Below are 12,936 nucleotides of genomic sequence, written 5' to 3'. Positions count from 1 at the left end.
TGGGATATGAGCATTCCCACACTTGAGCAATATATACTGTCCATGCAGTATGCCAGGCTTAAAATAGGTGGATGGAATATATGTCCATGCCACTGAACATATTGGAGGAAACTGAGTCAGACTTAATCAGATGCATGGGATTGAGATGTCCATGGCATCAGGCATATAGGAGGGAGCATAGAAGCCAGGTGTAGAAGTGAGATGGGTGGGATCAATACTTCCAGCCATCTGTACAATATTGTGGGGAAAAATAAAATAAAATATTAAACCAAGAGAATCCAACCTCAACATTTGTCAAAAGCCGTTCCCTCGGCCATACCTTGACTTCATGCATGTCTCCCCTCATGTGACAGTTCAGTGTCTGCTCTTGCATGTATTCCTCTTGTGATTGGATGGCATCTTGGCCAACTGGCATCTGATAACTCAGAATAAAGGCAATTAATGTCTTAAATGATAAGTTCCCATAATCCAAGTCTCATATGGATTTAAAAATTGAGGATAATAAATGATTGCAAAAAATGTGAATACATCTTGACTCAGAACACAATATATAATTATGCAACAATTTCAAATAATACCCCTTTTTTTAACTTAGTATACAATTACTTTTTTGAAAAATCAGAACATATTTAAATACAAGTTAAAGCACAACACAATCTCAAAGACAACTTTTACAAATGTTCCCCTCTTTTTTTTTTTTTTTGGAATATGCTTATCAAAAATAATACTTCTAGAATCAATTTACACTTGCCTTGGCAACCAATTTGCCAGGGAAATGCTTTAAAGAGTTTGATCAAATAATCAGTTAAAAAAAAATAACAAAAACAAACAACTCAGACTATGGGAGCACAATACTCCTAGAATTAACCTTGTATTATGAAATCAAAACCATGTTTCAAAATTAGATAGATGAATGAATAGAAGAAAATACACGTGGAATAATAAAAGACAATGAAATTCAAACTAAGGAAATCTAAATGAGCATGAATTTAACATTAATAAGAGTATTATAAAATATAAACTTGATCACATGACTATAAAAAGCTTTTACAAATATTCTCCTTGTTTTAAAAACTAAGTATGACACAATCTCAAAAGCATGAAAATCTCTATGAAAATAAACCCATACCATTAATTTCAAAATGTATATGTAATAGCATAGAAATCCTATGTAACCTCTGAACTGACATTAATAATCTGAGTGAATTCAGAACACTCTTGATTCCAATATCTAAAATCCCCAATACTCATATCAATACCTTGCTGCTTACTTCTACATTTCTGTAAAATATATACCCTTCCATGGCAAAAGAAGCAGAGTCTTGAACTATGTTGATTGTCATTCTTATTCAGCTTAAGTTGTTCTTCTTTAACCCCTCTATATTGTCTGTCGGGCTTTTCACCATACAAATGCTTTATAAGATTACTAATGAAAGACAAAAGCAGGTTAGCAAAATTATGAACAAAACGAGCATATCTGGAATTTAAAGAGTTTTCTAAGATTGTCTCAAAAGCACAGCCAGGCTGGGAAAGGGCTGAGCCTGAAGCTGCAAATGTAGTTAGAGAAAGTTGAGCATGTGCATCAGATCTCTGGACTTCCCAGGCAGGGGAAGCTATGGGCTTGGCCATAGGAGTAGAGGGTGGGGTCTGGAGAGGAGGGGAGGGACCAGAGCAATTTGAATCAGACTTGATTTTGAACTCAGGCCTGTATTCCTCTTCCCCCACTTTGCCTCCAGGTGCTAGGGGATTAAAAGCTTCTAGAGGGTGGGTCATTGCCTCCAGGCATGCAAAATTAAAGCAACAATTACTGTTAGAACTGGGAAAAGCTGCGGGAATCTCTTCAGGTTTTTCTGAAAAAGCATGCTTGGGAGAGGGAGAGATATTTCCTTGTGTGAGTAAGTTGCTGGCTCTTTTAACAAAAATAAAAAGAAAAATAGAAAATCACAAAAACAAAGCATTAACATGATCTTATCTCCCATTTGTCTGGTTAAACAGACTAAAATCAAAAATAGGGTAATTAGGGAGTTTAAAAGGTCCATTCGAAAAAATTTAAAGGGAAAACACCAGGCAATTCAGCAGTACTTAAGATTTAAAGGGTTAGGGTAGGGAAAATTTCTTACCCAACCAGAAGATCAGAAGTGAGGTTCAGCTTTCCTCTTCGTGGTCAGCCATCTGTTAAGGGCTAAAATTCTAGCTAAACTGTCTAAAATATCTAATGAGTGGTCGCCAATAAATTATAAGCTTTAGCAAGAGTTAGACTTTTAAGCATTTATTAAGGAGAATAAGAATTTGGTAAAGAGAGAGAGAAAGGCCTAGATTCCTATCTATTAAAGGGAGAGCACATTTCTAGCTCCCTTCTCCGCCAGAGTCCAGAGGAAAGAAGAGCGAGCCTGAGCGCCAGTCTCTTCCTTCCTCCTCCCACTAGCCCGCGTCACTTCCTGACTCCTGGTCTTGCCCTCAAAGACCTTCCCTTCATGGGCAGAACTCTTCTACAGTAAGTATCCAGCAGGTGGCGTTATTCCAATCGTTACAGTTCTCTGCTAAGTGCTGCATATACAAAGAGACAAAAGGCAATTCCTGTTCTCAAGGAGTTCATAGTCTAACAGGGAAGACAATAGGAAAACAATTATGTACAAACAGGATGTATACAGTATAAATGGGGTGGGGGGACCAGGGGTGTGTCAGTAAGTATTTAGCAATTGGCTTTCCAGGAAAAATGTATACAAGACATACTTTTAAATTTAATCTGCCTTATTAACAATTTCTTGACATTTTCTTAAGCCTAGACAACCAACAAAAGTAAATCAAGCAGTCATTTGTGATGTTTCCTGATTTCTGAGATGTAAATGCTCACATTAAAATTTAACACTTGGCTCTTGCAATCCAGTAGGAACTGACTCCAGCACATCTCCCATGCAGACTGAAGGTGTTGAAGGTAGGGATTTAGCTGAGACTTGAAAAAATGCAGGGGTAGAAGCGGCTGACTTGGGGCGGTCTCTCCCCACGCTCAGCGCCCACTTGTATCTGGCTTCTTTCATGACACAGTCTTGGCCGGACCCCGGCGGACTGCTGTGGGTGATGCGCGGTGGCGCTCCCGTCCTGAGCGTGCTCCCCTCAGGTTCTGGGGCTGCCCGGCCCCTCAGTGCTGGCATGAAGACCTTCCTCCCAGTACCAACCTATGAAGGTGTTTCTATCCCTGATAAGCCCAAGCTCAAATTTGTTGATCGGATGCCACTCGTGCCAAAAGTGAGGCGGGAACCTAAAACTTGAGCGACATCCGAGGGCCGTCAACCAAAGCCACCGACTTCACTGAGGGTTGTTTTGGTATCTGGCACTGGGCAGTGATTACCTCCGCTGGGGCCATTTTGAAATGATGCGCCTGACAATCAATAGTGCTTTGGACACCAAGAACATGTTTGCCATCTGGCGTATCCCAGGCCTTTACAAGCCCATTACCTGCAAGGGTAAGCTGCCCTTCCCAGCCAAGCCGGTGAGCCGAGAGTCTCCGGAAAAGATGTGCAGGGAGCAAAGGGAAAGGGAGCTCAACAACTGGAAACCCTGGACCTTTGAGCGCATCATCACTGCCAACATGCTGGGGCTGAGGAAGGTGGTCCCAGAAGGGGCGCTACTCGGCAAGTTCTAGTGTCTAGTGGCAGTGTTGGGGAGAAGCTGCCTCCTCTCTCCTCCAGCTTCTCTTTATGAACTTCTGAGCACCCCCAGATGAATGGATGATCTCTTCAAAGCATTGGGATGAAGTGTAGTGTGCGGCATGAAAGTCTTGGCCCCTTAAAAGGGACTCTGGAAATACCCGTCACTCTTCTTTTGGGTCCTTGCCTCAAAGCCGAGAGACCTGGATTCAGCTCCTCCCCAGTACACTCTTACTTTGTGACCTCAGGCAAGTGCTAAGTGCTCTTGGCAGCTAGAAGACTTGCTGACCTGCATTGGTAACTGGAGTTTTTTCACCCAAAAGAAATCCTTATCCCAGGGGTCCTTAGACCGTTTTTGTAAGTCTTCTACCCTTTCGGCAGTAGGGTGAAGCCTATAGAACCCTTCTCAAAATCATGTTTTTATACAGAAAAGTTTATTAAAATATCATTTTAAAAAAATAAAATAAAAATAAATGCAGAGAAGCTAGGAGGGGAACAGACAGTGAAAATGCTTGTTGTTGGGTGATGGGTTATTTTGTGTTTGGAACAGCAAGGCCAGTGTTACTACTAAAGAGTATATGAAGGGTAGTAACATGTTAGAAGACTGGAAATATAGAAGGGAGATGAGTTATAAAGGGCTTTAAAAGCCAAAAAGAGGATTTTATATCTAATCCTAAAGGTAATTGGTGGGAGTGGGGGCGGGGCGCTGGAGTTTATTGAAAGGGAGGGTGATATAATCAGATCTGAATTTTAGGAAGGGAAAGGAAAAGGTGTAAGCATTTTAAGTGCCACCTAGCTGCCCTAGCAATTTTTCTATAATCTGGGCAGCTAGATGGCACAGTGGATAAAGCACTGGCCCTGGATTCAGGAGGACCTTAGTTCAAATCTGACCTCAGAAACTTGACACTAGCTGTATGACCCTGGGCAAGTCACTTAACCCTCATTGCCCTGCCCAAAAATTAAATAAATAACAAATAAGTGAATAAATGAATGAATGATAATAATAATCTAGGCATGAAATATTGAGAGCCTGTACCAGGATGGTGAGAGGATCAGAGGAAAGAAGGGGTCCTATATAAGAGATGTTATAAGTGGCACTCAACTAAAGAAAAAGACATTTATGAATGGGAGACCAGGAATATGATGAATTTTGGGGGGAAATTCCCCCTGAACTCAGACATTATTACATATCAGAAATATTCCAGAGTAGACAGAGCTCATAAATGTGAAATTTTGGCAAAAGTTTCAAATGCAATTCAGACCTAAGACTTAAGAGAATTCAATTTGGGATAAAACCATTAAGCTCAACTTTCGCTTGCATTAATCCCTGAGAATTCACAGTGGAGGAAAACTTTCCAAATACAATTAATGTGGAAAACATGATATAGAAAAATAGCAGAAAGATGTACAGTGAGCTCTTCACAACTTCTCCAAACAGATCTAGAAAATGTACCAGATTGAATCCTGATTGGGAAATGCATTCAATTTTTAAAAATCACAGTGAGACATAAAGATGTCTGTGGACACTGTGGAAGGGGTATGTCCAGGAATGGCTACTTGCAGAGTATTCTGGTACAGGAAAAGGATGTGTACCAGAGCAAGAAGTGGTCCCAGAGCCAGGGGTCCAGAACCCAGAGGGGCCTAAACTTATTCAGGGTGCAAGAATAAGTGCAAACTGGCAGCTCTGTTGCTCACTATCTAGTTCTCACTCACAGATTCAAGATGGACTGAGGAAAGGACCTAGGCCTAGGGGTGGCAGTCTTAGTATGAATGGTGGTCATGGGATCAATTCTGTGTACTAATCAAAGAGCAGGTTTCAAAAGCAAGCAGCAGCTGTATGGCTCAGTTTCCAGGTGTAGAGCAGATTCTCAGGTCTAGCTTCCAGCTCAGACTGATGCCAACAGAGCAATAACAATGGTAAGAATTCAAGACCAAGTTCTCTCCCTCTGAAGTAACAGAGAGTTCAAGATTCTGGAGTACAGAAGAAGTCTACTGAAATCTCAAATAGGTAATTCTCACAAGCATGTTGCCCAGACCTAAATCTAGGTCAGAATCTTGTAGAACTCAGACCAGTAGAGCAGTGATCAATCGTTGCCCTTTATCAGACCACTGGCAGAACTGAATGTTTGTACACCCCCAGCCTGAGCTTCCCCTGAGATCCTGAAATAACACAACACTCAGAACCCCCAATAAAATAGCAGTAAAACCCAAGGACACAAGTTTATTCCAGACATCCCCTCCAGAAATATGCAGAGCTTGGTTCTAATAAAGTCAAAAGTTAGAAAGTGGGCTTAAAGAATGAGCAAACAACAAGAAATAAGAACCTTGACATAAAAAGCTATTAAGGGAACAGGAAGTCAAAACACAAACCCAGAAGAAAAAAGTGAAAACATCTACAAGCAAAGTCTCAAAAAAATCATCTTGGGCACAACTTCAGCTAGAATTCCTGGAAGAGTTGAGGCAAACAATTTTTTAAATGTTGGGAAATAGCAGGAGTAGACAGAATGTGGCATATTATCTGCCAGTGACAGGTCTTAGGAGAATCTGGTACTGAGGGTCTTGCACTTTGTAGAGTCTCAAAAAATGCGTACTGAGTTTGTCTGAAAAGTATTGGCAAAGCTAGCATATGAGAAATGTCTTAAAAACTTGGGAAATCTGCCCTTTTTTCTCTCTTTAAATAAAAAAGATTATCAACAAAAACTTTCCTTTCTCTCCTTGCTATCCCATCCTCCCATCTCCCCCACCCTGACCCACATTGACAAAGAAAGAAAAAAACCTGTTACAAACATATATAGTCACACAAAACAAATTCCTGCTGACCATGTCCCAAAAAATATGTATCCCAATGTGCACTGAGTCCATCACCTCTCTGCCTGGAGATGTTTCATCATTTGGCACATTTAAGTATATACAAGGTAATATTTAAGCATATGTATTTATGTGTGTATATATATATATGTATGCATATATAAGTATATACAATATAACATATATACAAATATATATAATATCTATACAAAGTATAGGGGGCAGCTAGGTGGCATAGTTGATAGAGCAGTGGCCCTGAAGTTAGGAGGACCTAAGTTAAAATCTCACCTCAGACATTTACTAGCTGTGTGACCCTGGGCAAGTCACTTAACCCCAATTACCTTAAAATATCCAGGGTCATCTCCAGTTGTCCTGATAAATATCTTGCCAATGGACCCAGCAGGCTCTGGAGGGTAGAGTGAGGTTGGTAACCTTGCACAACCCTCTCTCACTCAAATCCAATTCAGTGCAAGTCATGATGTCACCCAATGTCATGGTCCTCTTTGAGAACAAAGGACAAATAACAACAAAGTATATATGTGTGCATGTATATGTATATTGTATATATATATTGTGTATATATATATATATATATATGTACATATGTAATAAATATATACAAGGTAATCTTTTTTCCCTTTGGCATCTAGGACCTCTATTTACAGGGTCATTAGAAATATTTTTGTACTCTTCCTTCCTTCACCTCATTTCACCTGACACAGACCTAAGCACACAGGAGGTTCTCAGATACTTGCTAATTAGTTGGTCAAACCTCTATCTCCACAACTTTTACCATCTTTCCCCAAGGGACACCAGGCACCTAGTAAATTCATTCCACAAATGCATATCCCTCATCTCCTTTAACCAGTGCCTGTGGGACTAGCAAGCCCCCATAGACCCAAATCCCTGAATTGGAGATGAAAAATGTCAACTGATTCGGTATAATATTGACTAATCAGTATAATCAAGTAAATCCAGGTGTATTATCTTCAGTATGTAACATTACCAATGGAGTTAGGCACAGGTGTCTTAGTGTAAGAAGAGGGTGGGGTTGGCATGAAGGCTATATATTAGAAGGCTCCCAAAACAAGGAGAATTCAGTGTGTCTTCAAGAGATGTCCAGAAGACCCTTGTTAAATGTATGTACTATCTGGCCATTACACTTTTCCATCATAGTATTTTTCCGTGAGGACGTCAGGTGAGAGGATTGTTCTTGGAGGCCCTCAAAGCAAAGGCTGTAGGGACTGTAGGATGTTCAGAGGTAGCATCATTGGCTTCAGAGAGTGGCTGGGTTGAATAAGCAGCAGGAGAGAGGGACAGCATAGTAAAAGGGGAAAAAATATCTACAAAACATTCCCCATCCTCCCACAAATATACACAGTATCAGTTCATTAAAAGGACTAGTAGTAAAGCAGATGTATGGGGTATATGGGGTGTTGAAGGAGGGCTAGCAGCTCTGGTGTGAGGGCTTGCCAAGTCCTTTTCAGGACTGCTTGTACACCTTTGGCATCTACTTGTTACCTATGAAGTAATAATGCATTACATACACATACTACAGTTAACCATTCCCAACCAACAGGTACCCATTTTTTATTGAAGTTCTTTGATCACTTTTTAATTGCCCTTTTGTGATATCCCCTCACTGGTATTATCTTTCCTCTTAACCTCGCCCTCATCCTAGCTTTTTCCTTGTTGATTTTGATGCTTTTCTATATACCTCATTTATGATAAAGAACAAGTTTGATTAGTGTCATTCTTTTACTCTCCCTTCTTTTAGCCTCTTAAAACCCATAGAACAGAACCAATCCACCCTGCAGGGTTTCTGTTTTACTTATCTAATTCCTTTAATACCCTTTCAACACGCTAAAATTCTGAAGGGAACCTTGTTTCTTCTCCTATTAGGATATTAGTACTATATCATCACAACTCCATCTAATTACTCAAATAAATGTACCTTTCTAGATTTTGTTTGATTCTTGTGTTTGCATTGCAAAGTTCCTACCATCTATAGCCCTTTTACCAGGAATATTTGAAAACCCTTTATGCCATTAAACTTCATTTTCTTCCTTGTAAGATTGTGTCCAGCTTTGCAGGGTAAGCCCTTATCTTTTATCTTTTGGAATTTTGTATTCCAAGATCTCCGCTCATTTATTGTAGAAGCTGACAGGTTCTCATATAATCTGATGATAGTTCCTTGATACTTGAACTGCCTCCTTTTAGTTGCTTATTTTTCCCCCTTTTGATTTGGGAATGCTGAGTTTTGGCTATGATATCCCAGAGAATTTTTCCTTTGAGTTTCTTTTCAGGAAGTGATCACTAGACTCATTTTCACTGTGCCTTCTGGTTCTAATAGGTCTAGGCATTTTTCATTTATGATTTATTGAAATATATTGTCCATGCTTTTTAAAATTCTAATTTTCTGCAAACCCAATGATTCTTAAAACTATCTTATTTTATTAAGATCAATTATTTTTGTTATCAGATAACCTATATTTTCTTCTATTCTTTCAATCTTTAATTTTTGTACTATTTCTTGCTTTATTATGGAATCGTTGATTTGGGGGTTGAGGCAGATAGGTTTTTTAAAAATATGATTTCTTTATTTAAAAAATTTTTTAAATTCTTAGTTCCAAATTATCTCCTCTCCAGCCCTCCCTCACATTTGAAATCATGCAAAAACATATTTCCATTTTTGCCATATCACAAAAAAGCAAGAAAAAAAGTGATAAAATTATACTTCAATTTGTACTCAGGGTTATCAGTTCTCTCTTTGGAGGTGGATAGCATTTTTCACCATGAGTCCTTTGGAATTATCTTAGATGACTGTAATGATCATAGTTGCTCAGTCTTTCACAGTTGATCATTATTACAATGTTGCTGTTACTGTGTATAATGACCTCCTGATTCTACTCACTTCAATTTGCATCAGCTCACATAGGTCTTCCCATGGTTTTCTGAAACCATCCCTATCATCATTTCTTATAGCATACTAGTACTCCATCACAATCATATGCTACAATTTGTTCAGCTGTACCCCAAATTGATGGGCATCTCCTCAATTTCTAATTCTTTGCCACTACACAAAGTAGCTATAAATATTTTTTGTACATATGGGTCTTTTTCCTTTTTTGTTTGTTTTTGTGGGGCAATGAGGGTCAAGTGACTTGCCCAGGGTCACACAGCTAGTAAGTGTCAAGTGTCTGAGACTGGATTTGAACTCAGGTCCTTCTGAATCCAGGGCTGGTGCTTTATACACTGTGCCACCTAGCTGCCCCCTTTCCTTTTTCTTTTCATTAGGGTAGTAGTGATATTGCCAGGTCCAAGTTTTATAGCACAGTTTTATAGCTCTTTGAGCATAGTTCCAAATTATTCTCCAGAATGGGTTTGATCAGTTCACAACTCTACCTATAGTTAATAGTATACCTAATCCCATCCAACATTTCTCATTTCTCATTCTGATGGGTGTGAGTTGGTACATTAGAGTTGTTGTTGAACATTTTAGACCATAGATATCTTTGATATCTTCTGAAAACTGCCTGTTCACATCCTTTGACTACTTATCACTTGAGAAATGTCTATTTTTATAAAATTGACGCAGTTTCTTTATATTTGAGAAATGAGGCTTTTATCAGAAAAACTTGCTATAAAAATTTTTGATATAACATCATTGTCTATGGTATCTTTCAGCAAAATGTAGCTTCCCTGATTATCCCTTTTAATTAGGTCTATTTTTGCTTTTGCTTTGTCTGAGATAATGATTGCTACCCCTGCCTTTTTTTTTTTTATTTCACCTGAAGGATAATAGATTCTGCCCCGGCTCCTTATTTGAATTCTGTGTGTCTTTCTATTTTATGTGTGTTTCTTGTAAATAAACATATTGTTGTATTCTAGTTTCTAATCTATTTTGCTATCCACATCCATTTTATGGGTGAGCTCACCCCATTCACATTCATAATTAGATTACTTTCCCTCCATCCTATTTTCTTCTGATAATCCTTCTCTCTTTTTATCCTGTCCCTCCTCAAGTCTGTTGTGCTTCTGACTACTGCATCTCTTAATCTTCCCTCCCTTTTATTATCCCCTTCCTCTTTCTCTTATCCCCTTCCCTCCTATTTTCCTGTTGAGTAAATAGGTTTCTATAGCAATTGGGTGTCGTATATTCTTCCCTCTTTGAACCAATTCAGATGAGACTGAGGTTCAAGCATAGCCTACCACCCCTCTTCCATATCTCCCACTGTAAAAAACTCTTCCTTGCATGCCTCTTTTATATGAGGTATTTTTTCCCATTCTACCTCTATCTTCCCCCTTCTTCCAGTATACCCCGGTTTTCTTACTCCTTCGTTTTCTTGATCATCTCATAATCAACTCATACCCATGCTCTCTATGTAGACTCCTAATTGTCATAATAAAGTTCTTAGGAATTAAACATGTATCATCTTCCCATATGACTTTAACTTTTTTGAGTCCCTTATTATTTATCTTTCATATTTAGTTTTTTATATTTCTCTTGAGTCTTGTGTTTGTCATATTTTCTATTTAGCTCTGGTCTTTTCATCAGGAATGCTTGCAAGTCCTTTATTTTGTTTAAATGTCTTTTTTTTTTTAACCTGAAGGATTATTCTCAATTTTTCTGGCTAGTTGGTTCTTGGTTATAATTTTAGCTCCTTTGCCTTCTGGAATTATCATATCCCAAGCCCTCTACTCTTCTAATGGGGAAACTGCTAAATATTGGGTGATCCTGACTGTGACTCCACAATACTTAAATTGTTTTTCTGGCTACTTGAAATAATTTCTCCTTGACCTGGGGGCTCTGGAATTGGCTATAATATTCCTAGAGTTTTCATTTTGTTATTTCTTTCAGGAAATGATCAGCGGATTGTTTTAATTTCTATTTTTACCCTCTGATTCTAGGATATCAGTTCAGTTTTTTCTTGATAATTTCTTGAAGCATGGTATCTAGTCCTTTTTTTTTTAAAGTCATAGCTTTTTAGGTAGCCCAGTAATTCTTAAATTATTTCCACTAAATCTATTTTCCAGGTTATTTGTTTTTCCAATGAGATTTCACATTCTCTTCTATTTTTTTCATTCTTTTGACTTCGTTTCATCTTTTGATGTCTCATGGATCCTTTAACTTTCACTTGTCCAATTATCATTTTTAAGGAATTGCATTCTTAAGCTTTTTAGCTTTTTTCCATTCGGCCAATTCTGCTTTTAAGGGGTTCTTTTCTTCAGTGAATTTGTGACTCTTACATTAGGCCAATTCTGGTTTTATGGTATTATTTTCTTCCATTTTTATGCTGCTTTTACCAAGCTATGAATTCTCTCTTTTGGGGGAGTCAGGGTATCCAGCTAGTGTCTGAGGGCACATTTTTAACTCAGGTCTTCCTAACTCTAGGGACGGTGAATTGTTCTCTTTTCATAATTTTTCTTGCATCTCTCTCATTTCTTTTCCCAGTTTTTCTTCTATGACTCTTATCTCTTTAACTCTTGCAGGAATTAATGTAGGCCTCATTTACAATTGACATTTTTCTTTGAGGTTTTTCTTGTAGCTGTTTTTCAGATCATTGTCTTCTTCTGAGTTTGTCTCTTGGTCTTCCCTACCACAGCAGTAGCTTTTTTATGGTCACCTTTTGTTTTTGTTCTTTGTTCATATTTCTAGGCCTATTTCTTGAATTTGAACTTTAACATAAAATTGGGCTCTCTTCAACTTGGGGTGTGGAGGCACTATCCCAAACTTCAGATTTGGTTTTCATGCTATTATTTTCAGAGCTAGTTCTGAGGGTCTGTAGTTTTTAGTGCTTCCATGGTGGTGTGATCCAAGAAGAGGAGTGGTCACTACTCTCCTGGTCTATGCTCTTGTCTTTACTGAAGAAGGGCACTTGTTCTTCTGCAGCTACAAGTACTAGCACTCCTCTTAACCCTAGGACTGTGACCAGGGACCGTCCTCCTTTGTGACTGAGCTTAAGCACTCCTCTCTGCTCTTGAACTACAACCCAAAACTGTGTATAGGCAAGGGAGTTGCCAAACAGTGCCAGACCCTATTCACAGTTCCAGTGAGAAGACCCTTGTCATCTTTCTGACCAATTATCTCTCCATACCATCTCTTTGCTGAAATCTCCTGAAGTTGATGCTGCCACGGCCTGTGTTCCAGGCCAGCTTCTACTCCAGTGTCACGAAACTCTCTTGCCAACCTCCTAAGCTGTCTTGAGCTGAAAAATGTCTCATCCAGAAAATCTCACTTAATGGATGGTTTTATTATTATGCAACAAATAAGTATAAATTTGCCTCTAAACTTTAAAATTCTAAATTGTCTAAGTACACAATGCTCATTTAGCAGAATTTTGACTTTATATCTGCAATCTTTACTAGAAAGCAAAAGCCCCAAACAAAATAAAATTAACAATGCAGCATTCATAAATAAGTGCAACCTTACAGTTTCTTAAGTGTCTGAATCCTGATTATTCTGTTTTAAGTTTTAATG

The 12,936-nt window shown here is 38.6% G+C and overlaps 1 pseudogene; it reads left to right on the top strand.

Moving 5' to 3' along the window:
• Positions 1–3,036: 3,036 nt before the first annotated feature.
• Positions 3,037–3,643, top strand: LOC122745784 (annotated as a pseudogene).
• Positions 3,644–12,936: the final 9,293 nt, after the last annotated feature.

This window comes from Dromiciops gliroides, chromosome 1 (assembly GCF_019393635.1).
Source record: "Dromiciops gliroides isolate mDroGli1 chromosome 1, mDroGli1.pri, whole genome shotgun sequence".
In the NCBI taxonomy this organism is placed as follows: Eukaryota; Metazoa; Chordata; class Mammalia; order Microbiotheria; family Microbiotheriidae; genus Dromiciops; species Dromiciops gliroides.
Note: the sequence above shows the minus strand (reverse complement) of the source record. Positions and strands in the feature narration are given on the sequence as shown.